Below are 11,681 nucleotides of genomic sequence, written 5' to 3'. Positions count from 1 at the left end.
CAGACTCCCCATCCCTTCCATCGTTTGGGCACAAGGTAGGTGCTTAGATGGCATTTGCCGACTTGAAAAAATATGGAAGGGCAGCATCTTGTCCCTCTTTCCATCCCTTCACACAGGCAGACAGACAGACAGACAGACAGACACACACACACACACACACACACACACACACACACACAACTCATACCGCCATGCACTTGTACAAACTGACACATACGCTTACGAACTCATACACACACTTACACACACACCCTGCCCCTGGGTACTGTGTCCTTGGTGAGTGGGGGTCCCAGGTGGGGTCTGACTGCTGGTTTTCATCACATTACAAGCCTGCCTGGGGAGCGAGGCCTCATTTAGAGACGCAATATTAAATGGGTATGCTTTCTGCCGAAATTGTTTTTAAGCATGTACATTTCAAATCCATTTAATTTCCAGCCATCGGTTGAAATCAAGTCGTTTTGTACATGTCACATACATTCTTGTTCTGGGAAGGCCTGTTTCTGCAGCCACGGCCGCCACATGTGTGTGCCAGGGGGCAGGGTGCGGGGGCTGCGACTGAATGGCTTTTCCATGTGGGCGATTGTGGTCGTCAGGAAAGCATCTCACAGCAGTTTACGCTTTCTCAGTTTACCAGAGCCCAGCATCTGTTCTGAGGCGGAGCTGGGGCAGCCTGTGGCCCACCCCACCAGTGCCAGGAAGGCGCCCTCCCCGACCAGCTCTGAATCTGTAGAAAAGAAAAGAAAAAGGGGGGAGTGGGGAAGAAAAAGAGATGTTGACACATGCTCCGAAGAGGCCAAGGAATTCTGTTTACTCCTCGGTGATATTTCTGCCTTTTGTTGTGGCAAAGACCTGCTTTTACTGCATTGTTGAAACATCTTCAAAGTCTGGAAATCTGAGGGGCATTCCAATAAAAACCTTTGTTGAGCTGCAGCGGAGAGAACCCCAAATTCAAATCAGGTCCCAGCACTTGGCAACAGGAGCTGAGAGTGGGTGGAGGAGGCCAAGTGCCCCTGTCCCAGAGATGGGAGAGGGGCACAGACCACTATCTGGGGAGGGTCCAGCCAGCTGAGGGTCCCTGGGAACACTGTGGGGCCAAACAGAACCTGGTTCAAACCTGGACTCCACCACCAATTCAGTGTGTTACCTTGGACCTGCCACTTTGCCTCTTTGAGCCTCAGTTTTCTCATCTGTAAAATGGGGGAGGTTCCTAGCCATCTATAAGGCTGATATAAAGATTAGAGACAAAGTGTGTAAAGCGTTTGGCACCTGGGAGGTATTAACAGATATTAATGCCTCATCTTCTTGCTAATATGGAAAACTTCACTACTGTGCCTTGGGCCCCACTCTTCACTCTAAACATTGGGTGTCCCAACATTTCTAGGAATGGGTAGCATTGGGCAACCCCTGCTCTTCCCACCTTGCATGATAAAGGACGGCAGGCCTGTGGGCCCCTTAAAATAAGGGGTCAGCTCTGTGCCCAGCCGCCTAGGTTAACAGGTGCCTACAACCTGAGTGAGTCATATAGTGTCAGCCTGTCATCGGCCTGACAGGCTGACACTATATGACTCACTCAGGTAGGAACCAAGGATGAAAGCAACCAGTCCCCAGAATCAGGGGACCCCAAGAAGTGAGGCACCCACCTCGTCCCAGCAGTTGTCTGCAGGCATTGCCCATCTCGGGCCCTGATCCGAGGTAGAGGTGTCTCAGGTGTGGGTCCCTCCAGTCCAGTCCGTCCAAGCTGAGCCCAGACAGCTGCCATGGCCCTAGTTTAGCCTTGGGTACCATTCCGTTTGAACTGTTCCTTTGGATGTTCCATGTTTAGTAAGCCATTCATTCAATCAGTAGTGCTAGGTTTCGGACATGGCGCTCAGCCTAGTGGGGGAGGCAGGCATGCAAACCCAAAGGGATGGCGCTGGTGCTGGAGCAACCCAGGAGCATCCCCAACGCCACCTGGCAGGGGGCTGAACCGGGAGTGGGCAAGTCAGTCTTCTTAGAGTGGAAGACCCCTGGATGACTCACTTTTCTTCAAGTCTCGAGATAAGACAATTGCCCAGACCTATTAGTTGGAAACTTCCCTTAAAACTCTTGTCAGGTACCTGGTTCGTTAAACAATGTCTCTCAGACCAGAGGGACTTGGCGAATGAGGGCGGGGTAAACATCTCGTGTGAGTGTGCTGTTGAGAGAGGTGAGCAGGATGGAGGATTTTTGAAGGAGACGTTGCTACCTCAAACCCCACTTCACCTGGATTCCCAAGGGCTGCCCCATGTGCTGGGCACTGGGGAGTCAGGTGGGCAAGGCAAAGCGTCGTACCCTTTCCAAAAGGAGAACAATGAACGAGGTCAAAGGAGAGGGCCAGGTGACTCAGCACACAGCCCTCTGACCCAGTTAGAAGAGGCAAATGGTGAGGGAAGGTTTTTTGAAGGAAATGACTTTTAAGCTGGAACCTGAAAGTAGACTGAACATTAGGCAAAGAGCAGCAGAAAGACTGTTCTGGGCAGATGTGAAACGATGGGGTGGCCTGGAGCAGGGCGGAGCAGAAGCAATCTCAGTGTGGCCAGAGTGTATGTGGACAGGAGGGGTCAGAAAGATCATCAGGGGTCAGGTCGTGGGGCTGTGTCACTGGCTCAGGGGGCTTGATTTGCTGATGTTATTGCATTCTGCATTCTCTGTGTCCATTCTCTGCTCTACCCTGTGGTGACTCTGCTAATTGCAAATGCGACAACCTCTTTCTCTTGCTTAAATGCTCTACAGGATCCACGGCCCTCAGAGCAAAATCCAAACTTCTCACCATGGCTTTTGAGGGTCCCCCAGGCTTTAAGAGGTGGGTAGAGTAGTTAAGACCTTAACTGGTAGAGCAGATGAACTTGGGTTCCAGTCCCTACTTCCTGTTAGTTGATCTTGAAGAAACTGCTTTGCCCTCCTGAGCCTCAGCTTACTCATTTGTAAAATGGGCACAGGAAGTAAGATGATGCCTGTATCTCCCAGGAAGCTTCCGATGACTAACGGCTCTGTGGCCCCTGAGACCCTCCTCTTTCCCATCTCTTACATACTGTATCCATCACAGCTAGTACTCGGAGATACTAGAAAGCTTGGTGCTAGTTCATGCCTCCCTGCCTTTGCTGACAGAGAGCCCTCTGCCTGGGACACCCTATCTATGACTGACTGCCTGTCAGACTACTCACTGTGAGAGACCCAGCTCAGGGGTCACTTCCTCTGAGAAGCCCTCTCTGATTTCCCTCCCCTGGTTGCTCCCACCTCTGCCCTCCCCCAAACTGTCATAAATAGCACAGCTGCACTTTCCCTCTGGGGGACAGAAGTCTGTCTCCCCTCCATGCTCCAAATACCTGAGTCAGTCAGGTCCTCTTACCTCTGGAACCTCAAGGGCCTGGCACGGAGTTGAACACCCGCCAGTGTGACAGATGAGAACGCTGAGTCTCACTCGCACATTTCATCTGACTTGATTCCAATCGCAATTTTCCTTCCCGGGGTGGGGGCCGGGAGGTGGCAAGCCTGAACTAGGCGCTGGTTCAGCGGCTCTTTGGCCACTGGGCTTTAGCTCAGGTCCCCGGCAGGAAGGTGGACACAAAGACCCAGTGTGCATGCGCAGCCGGACCAGGGCTGGGCTGCCCCTGACCAGAGCCCCGCAGCACGTTAGTTACTCTCATTTCTCGCTGCTCGAGTGATGACGTGTGCCATCAGGCTTGCTGCGAGCTCCAGCCTTCCATTACCTCATGCCCAGGCAACACCTCCTGGGTCATTGGCCAGGCTCATGTGCAGGGCGTCAGCTGCCCCTCCCACCAGTGCCCCCACAGGGGGCAGTGAGAACGGGGGAACGCCGACAAGAAGCTGGGCTTCTGCCCCAAAGCTGCAGGGGACCGAGTCCAGGCTTCTGGGGGTAGGGGCGTTTAGTACCCAGCTGGAAAAGATCTCAGCCAACCTTTTATGTTGCTAAGAATATCTAACATTTATTCAGTGCCTATTATGTGCCAGGCTCTGGACTGAATGCTGCACACATTTTAATCTCATTTAACTTTACAAGTCCAAAAAGTAGACAGTTACTATCCCTGTCCCCATTGTACAGATGAGGACACTGAGGCACAGAGAGGTGAAGTAACTTGCCCAAGGTCACACAGGCAGCAGTGCTGGAGTGTGAACTGGAAAGTCGGAAAGGAGAATATGTGCTCTTTAAGTGGCTTTATGCTTCCCATTTTATAGACGGGGAGACTGAGGCCAGAGGGGGCAGGGACTGTTCCACACAGCAGGATGTCAGAGAACATGTATTCCCTGATGCGAAAAAGCAGGTCTTTTCCTGCTTCACCTAACTGCTGCAGAAAACACAGCCCTGCCTTTTGTTAGTTTGATGCTACAGTCACCCGGACCTGGGTTCAATTCCAGCTGAGTGACATTGACTAAGTAACTTCACCTCTTGGAGCTTTGGTTTCCCCATATGTGCACCACTCCCTCTCGTGCGGTTGTGTCGGGTGAAAAGGGGCTGGGCACATGACTTACAGGAGGTGAGCAAGAAAGTGATGCAGGGGGACAAGTAATGTTATTACGGTCGCTCCCTCAGCTTCCATACAGGACTGGAGGCCCCACCACTTACTGGTTCTTGGAATTTAGGCCAATGACTTAACCTTAAGTCTTGGTGTCCCCATCTGCGGAATGGAACCAACAATCGTGACTACCCCATAGGGTCATGGTTGTGAGGGTTACCGACCTAAAGCAATTTGCACAGTGCTTGGCTTGGAGTCTGAGTATTACTACTGAGTCGACACAGGCTTGCAGAGCACTGGACTTGGAGCCAGCAGGAATGTTCTGGGGATTAAATGAGATTTTGGCCTGAGCAGCCCGCAGCCATTCAGATGCAAGGAATGGTCACATGTCTCCATTCTTCAAAGTCACATTAAATCTGGTTCCATATCTGTATCCATCTGGCTGGCAGGATAGTCAGTCTCAGCCCTTTAGGGGTGTGGAGTGGGAGGGGCTTGCTTTCCCCAAGCTCGTACAAGAATTCAGGAAACCTTATACAGACGGAAAACATAGGCCGGGCACCTTCCTCAGTTATCCAAGGTCCCAAGGGGCTTCTCTGCTCATGGCGTCTACTCCCTTGGTGCCCACCTGAGCCCTGGAAACGTCACTGGGCTTCTGAGGCCAAAGCCAGGCAAGGCCAGCTTCATGGGTATCAGGCCTGGTGCCACAAAGGCCACATGCGTGGTTTAGTGCTCTGTCACTGTCTTGCAGTTCCGAACAATTTCTGAACAAGGGCTCTGCATTTTCACTTTGCACTGGGCCCTGCGTGTTACATAGCTGGCCCTGCTCCAAGGGTCCAGCCATGTGTCATCCTCCCTGGAGTCTCCACTCCTCCAGGCCTCATTACGAGATGGAAGCCCCCTGGCTGCTGCTTGTGGAGCCCACCACCCTCCACCACACACCCACCCTTGGAAACCTCACCTCTCTTTCATCTCTTGAACCAGACAAGCCAGTTCTTTGTGTCTCTGAATCTAAATCTCTGAAAGAAAGGTCGGCCCCTTACCTCTCTCATAGGCTGGGGAAAGCTCTGTCCTCTAGGGCACAAAGCCCCCCTTTCCTTCCTGAAAGGGAAAATGGGCAAAATCCTTTCACTCTTTCATGTCCAGCCTCCCCAGATCCTTTACGTAGCTCATCCCTCCATCAGGAAATATTCCTGAGCGCTGGGCAGGTAGTAACTTCCAGCCTGAAGTTGGTGGGCATTACTGCTCCCATTTTACAGACGAATAAACTAAGGCCCAGAGAGGTTCAGAGACTTGCTAAAAATCACACAGCCTCCCAGCCTCCAATTCTTCTCAATGTTTCCATAGACTTGGCCAGAGAGGGAAGAAAGTGGGGGCATAAGTGGGCAAAGTTATGGTTGATGTACCTTCGATCCTTTAAATTAAAAGCCATGGCTCAGTTTATAACCCAGAGAAATCTAGACTATTACTTAATATATGACAGACACTGTCTTAAGAGTTAACACGCGTGTCTCATTTGTGCTCTCTTTTAACACATGAGAAAACTGAGGCTCGAAGCAGCTCAGAACCATGCCCAGAGTCTCACAGAGCTAGAGACTTAGAGGCTGGGCAGGTATCGCTGGTCCCGCCCCAGGAGGGAATCTGAACCCCTGCTCTCTTGCTCGTGAACAGGGTAACTGGGAAGTGATCTTCCCTCCCAGCTCCGCCCTGCTCTGCTGGCGGAAGGGCCACGTGGGAGCCCAGAGATGCTCAGAGGATGGTTTCAATTTTCCAGCCGTGGTCTGACCACTCATGTTTTTGAAAATTAAAAATTAAATCTTGGCTTTGACCCGAGAGCAAAGACATGGTACTCTGCTCTTGGAGCCCTGCTCACCCTTGTGAATTGGGGGTTCTGTGTTGTGAGGGAAACAACGATTTCAGCTGCCAAAGACTAGGTCATCCTCCCGCAGCCCTGGAACCCAAGAGTTATTGCTGTGGGCGCGAGCTGGGCGGCTTGGGTCTGGCATTGATGGATTTGAAAGGCCTTGACACTCTGGGGTCTTCCAGAAACTTTCTCCAAGGGCAGGATGGGGCTATCTGCTGCCAGGCATTTGCCAGTGGACAACATGGTCAGGACCTAGAAGACAGTGTTATTCAGATGAGAGTCTGCAGCAGGGCTCAGGGGAGTGCCAGAGGGATAGCTTCTGCAGGAACCTCCCAGGGTCTTGTACTTTCTTCTTCCTCTCTCTGATTGTCTTCAAAAGCCCATCCCGTCAGGTCTACTCTCTGAGTAGCCCTCGGTTCTGTTTGCTCACCCCTTCTTGGTCTCCCTGCCCCTCCGTGTCCCCCCTGGCCTGCACCCTTCAAATGGTCACTGTGCTAATAGCAGGTTCCAAACACACCTCTGGTGCAAAACCTTCAGGGGTCCCCCCTGCAGAAACCTGATACCCTTGAGGATTTGGCTGTGACCTGGCTCTCTCCAGCTTCATCTTCTGCTCCCTTTTCCACATGAGCCACACCATGGGAAGTTCCCCCAGTACTGCATGATCTTGCCCACCTCTCGGCCTTGGCCTGTGCTGCCTAGGGCACCCTTCCCCCTTCTTTGATGGGTAAAGTCACTCCCATCAGTCCCAACACTCAGCTGTCTTCCTGGATGCCTTCTTCAAGCTGGGAGCAGTCTGAGTCAGTCCCCCCACAAGACTTGAGGCTCCCCGAGGGCAAGGCCTAGTCCCAGCTTCCCAGCTCCATGCAGGTGTCAAATTACAACAACATGACAATAACTTTTTGTGCATCTCCCAGGACTCCAGTCCAGCTCCCAGAGGATTTAAAAGTGCCAAAAATAGAAAGTGAAGAAGAGAAAATTCCCTCCTCAGAGCTCCCCTCCGAGGTCAGAAGCTGATTGCTACTTGTTTTGTTCAATAACTATTTCTTAGCGCATCTGTGTGGTCTAGGCTCAGTATGTGGCTCTGGGCTAAATACAGTTTTTTGTTGTTGTTATGTAAGGTGCAAGAGAGACCCGGCTTCCTGGAGGTCACAGATAAGAAGGGGAGAATGAACATGCCAGTGAGCAAATACATGTGCGATTACAAACTGGGGCAAGGCACCGAAGGGGAAAAGCCAGGGGCAGCGAGACTGGAGGGCTGGCAGGGACGGTGTGGCTGGCCTTGAAGGTGGTGTTTTCATGAGATCACATCTTTGGGAGCATTGCAGGCAGGCACATCACAACCCTGGAGAACACTGCAAAGGGATGCTTTAAGCCTCCCCGTGGGTGCTGGTGACCAGAAGAGGGAAGCTGCCCAGAAGCCCCTCATCCTCGGGGGTGGGGACAGTCCAGCTCAGTGGTTACGAGCCCAGCCGCCTTTCACCATGTAACTCCCGGTGATCTTAGATAACTGCCTTGACCAGCCGTCACCTCCCTTTCCTGAACTACATATAAAGGGGAAACTAGGACGTAGGGTTGGCACGAGATGAAATGAGTTAATGAATGTCAAGTACTTGAACAGTGCCTGGCACATAGTAACAGTTCAAAAGGCTTCAGCTATTACCATTTTTTATTATTAATAACCAGGCCTCAGCTGGCTGGGGAACTGCCATGTCCCGCCAGCAGAGAGCGATGCATGGAAAGGCCACGAGCCTCAGGGTCCTTCGGACACGTCCACCACAGTTTGACATTAGAGCGTCTAAGGTGAACGTGGGGTGTTGTACCCAGCAGCTGGTTCCCCAGGGAAAAGCCTCACTGAGATTTATTGGGTACACGGACAGGTAAACGCACCTGTTTATTCCTTCCTTCCCTCCAGCGTTTCCACCAGAGACGCTTGGGTGCTGTAATGGAAACCCAGGTTTATATTCTCATTAAATTCATGCAACCTGATCCTATCTGCATCCAGCTACCAAGCTCTAGGCCTGAAAAAAAAAAGAAAAAAAAAAAGTTGGTTTGTTGTTTTTTTTTTAAAGCCCTTTTATTGTTCGTTTTCCCCAAAGCAGTTTTCCTCTGATTTAAAATCATGTGATTCCAGTGAAATATGATCTATATGTTTCTGATTCATTTACTGATTAACTAATGATTGTAAAAATGGCTTTGCAATGACCAGATTTAGTACGAAGTCTCAGCATCAATATTATTTACACTTAGACATCAAATAGCACTCGTGACAATTTTTGTTAAGTGACTGAGGGGCTGTCCCGGTCAAATTTCTGTTTTCTCATGAATTTGTGATGGCTGCTGCTGTTTCTTTTTGTCCTACCGCTGGTCCCCCTCCTCTCCCTCCTCTTTTTCCTCCTTCTCGTCTTCCTTTTTTTTTTTTTTTAGAACTTGAGTCCTGAAAACTTAGTTGAGATTTAGATTCATCATGTGAATAAAATTGCTTGTAAATCCACCCCAGCAAGCCCAAGTTCACATCACACAAAGCACCCGTGGCCTAGAAAACAGGGCAAACTTCTCAGGTGAGGCTCATGGGAGCAGGTAGAACATTCAAAGCATATTCAGGCTAAAAACAAGACTCTAAGATTTCAAAACTGGGAAACAAATGGTCTGGGGTATTTCTTTTATTTTTTATTTTTTGAGATATTTAAAAAGGGGAAAAAAAAAAAAAAAAAAGCCCAGGGAAGTTGGTTGAATTTTATCTGGGGAAATTTATTTGTTCAAAAGTGAAAAGTTAAGGGATCCAAGGTCAAGGGTAGATTTTTGTCTTCCTGTTTATTTTTATCCTGCATTCTTCCCTCTTCCCACATTACACCCTTTGCCAAGTGCAGTGGAATTTTCTCTCCATCAGCCCTGTGTCCCTCTACCCCCACAGCACTTCTGTCTCTCACCAGGACCTGAACCATTTCATTCACCTCTTCCCACTGGTCTCCTGGCCTCCATCCTGCACCTGGTCCCGTGGGGAGCTTTCTAGAATGTAGACCAGAGCCTCTCTGAGGCTTAAAATCCGTGTGCAGTATGGTTTGTGTTTCTGAGCACTTCCTATGTTCAGTCTCTGTGCTTATCATGGATCTGCCTCATTTTGCCCTCACTTCAGTTCTGCGAAGGTTGAGCTGTATCCTCCCCATTTCACAGACGGGGAGGCTCAGAATCAGAACGAGAGTCACTCAGAGAGGAAGCGGCAGGGCAGGAGGTCCAGCCCAGGGCCCTTGCCCTTGACCGTCAGGGAGGTGCCTTCAGGAGCAAGTTCAAACTTAGGAGCATGGTCGCCAGGCCTGCAGGCCCTTGCCTGTCCCCTCTGCAGCCACCTCTCACTCTCCCCTCCCACATTGGCTTTGGCCTCCAGCTATGCCACACGATCAGTTCACACGTCCGTGCCCAGTGTACGCTGTTCCCTCTGGTAGGAAATGCCCTTCTCCTCACGGCCCCGGCTCTGCGCAGCACGCTTCTGTTTGTCCCTCAGGACCCAGCGCCCGGGGGTCCTGCTCCGTGAGCCTTCCTTGCCTGACTACCTAGGGTGGGCACCGAGTGTCTGTGTCCACTCAGCGTCCGCTGCCCCTTCTCCCTGTGCCAGCACCCTGATACGCATGGGCTGCTTTCCTCTTTCAGTTTCAGGAGTGAGCAGGTGACCACGGCCCTGGCAATGGACTGAGGGAGTATGACATGACCCCAGAAAATCCAACGACAGTCAATCCTGGGGATTTGGCTGAAGTGAAAAGTCAACAGGACTCTCGTTTCGCTGGTGTTGCTAACAAGTTGACCTTGTAGAGTGCGGTCCAGGTGCCTCAGGTGGACGGTTCACCTGGAGCGAGCAGAGCCTTCTCAAAGCTGAAGCTAACGTGGCTAAGCAAAGCCTGAGCTGGGGAGAGACTCCTGGTTGTCCTCAGTTCCTGGACCATGCCGTGCCTGAAGCCAGTTCCCTAACTTCTCAGAAATGTGAGCTCATCCCTGCCTTGCCCCCTTAGGCCATTTTGAGTTGGACTCATGTCACTTATCATTGAGTTGTAAAGAATGCATCATCCAGAGTGACACCTTTCTCCCTTCTGCGACCTCAGTACCCAGTAAACACATACATCATTCCTTCTACCCTCACCCAATTGCAATTTGTTTGTTCATGTGTCTCTCCTCCTGGACTCAGCTTCTTGGGAAAAAGGACCATTCCGTCTCCATCTCTATTGTCTGGGCACAGGCTAAGAAGCAGTATAAAGTTGGCATTAATATCAGGGACTTTGAAGTCACTGAAACCCAGGTTTGAGTTCCCGCTCTGCCACTTGCTAACTGGGCAGTCTTGGACAAATTCCTTATGCTGTCTCCTTGTGTCTCAATTTACTGAATGCTCATTATCAAAAGGTCATTAGAAAGAATGAGTGAGGAACTTTCCACTGCCCTTAGCACAGTGCCCGGCCTATATTAGGCATTTAATAAGTGGTAGCTGTGATTATTATTACGCGTTGGTCCAGTGGAGGCAGTCTTATAAAACTCACAGACAATCCTGGCAGTGGTGCAGCCCAGGGGTGGGAACAGTTTACACACAAGGACACCCACAGTTACCTTAAATTGTGGCGGTATTGTTCCTGGACAATGGAGACTCAGGGCTGAGCTAGGTTTAGGAGTATGGGAGGAAATGGGCAGCTCCTCTCAGCCCTGTCCCGAGGCCATGGCAGTTCTCAGGGTGGGAGTGGACATGGGAATGTGGGTAGAGAAACAGAATCTCCCTTCCCAGGGTTCTCCTTCTTACCATCCCCACACCCTCACCCCAGACTCAGATTGTGGGTTCTTTTCTCTGGGGAGAAGTACACAGCTAGAGCTCAGACGTTGGAGTCAAGTACTCCTGGGTTACAATCTTGGATCTCCACTGTCTTAGCTGTGTGTCTTTAGGCAAGTTACTTACCCTCTCTGAACTTCTGTTTCCTCATCTTCAAAATGAGTTGTTTAGAAGAAACATGAGATCATGTAATTGAAGGCCTTTGACCAGTGCCAACAAATGGTAACTATTATAATCAAGGATTAAAATAAAATCCATGAAGTTTCCAACTCCTCGCTGTCCTGGCACCCAGCCTGGCCATTTGGAGGGTAGCAGGAACTTGGACTCCAGGATGGGCCTGCAGGGGCCTTGGCTCAATGAGACTCAGTGGACAAATTCAGCCCTGCCCACCTAGGGCTCTAGTTGAGAGAATGGATGCTGGAGTCTAGCCACCTGCCTTTGGATTCTGGCTTTCGTACTACTTATTCGGCCAGTTACTCAAATTCCCTGTGCCTCAGTTGCCCCACCTGTAAAATGGGGATAATAA

General features: G+C 50.7%; 1 long non-coding RNA gene across 1 annotated transcript; it reads right to left on the bottom strand.

The window, feature by feature from the left end:
• Positions 1 to 393: 393 nt before the first annotated feature.
• LOC109451737 (uncharacterized) lies at positions 394 to 3,740 on the bottom strand. Its single transcript, XR_012489529.2, has 2 exons — positions 3,368 to 3,740; positions 394 to 724 (listed from the first exon to the last, which is right to left on the bottom strand). It is a non-coding gene; the product is annotated as an uncharacterized LOC109451737 (long non-coding RNA).
• Positions 3,741 to 11,681: the final 7,941 nt, after the last annotated feature.

Source organism: Rhinolophus sinicus, chromosome 5, assembly GCF_057876585.1.
Source record: "Rhinolophus sinicus isolate RSI-liver-muscle chromosome 5, RSI-T2T, whole genome shotgun sequence".
NCBI classification, from domain to species: Eukaryota; Metazoa; Chordata; class Mammalia; order Chiroptera; family Rhinolophidae; genus Rhinolophus; species Rhinolophus sinicus.
Note: the sequence above shows the minus strand (reverse complement) of the source record. Positions and strands in the feature narration are given on the sequence as shown.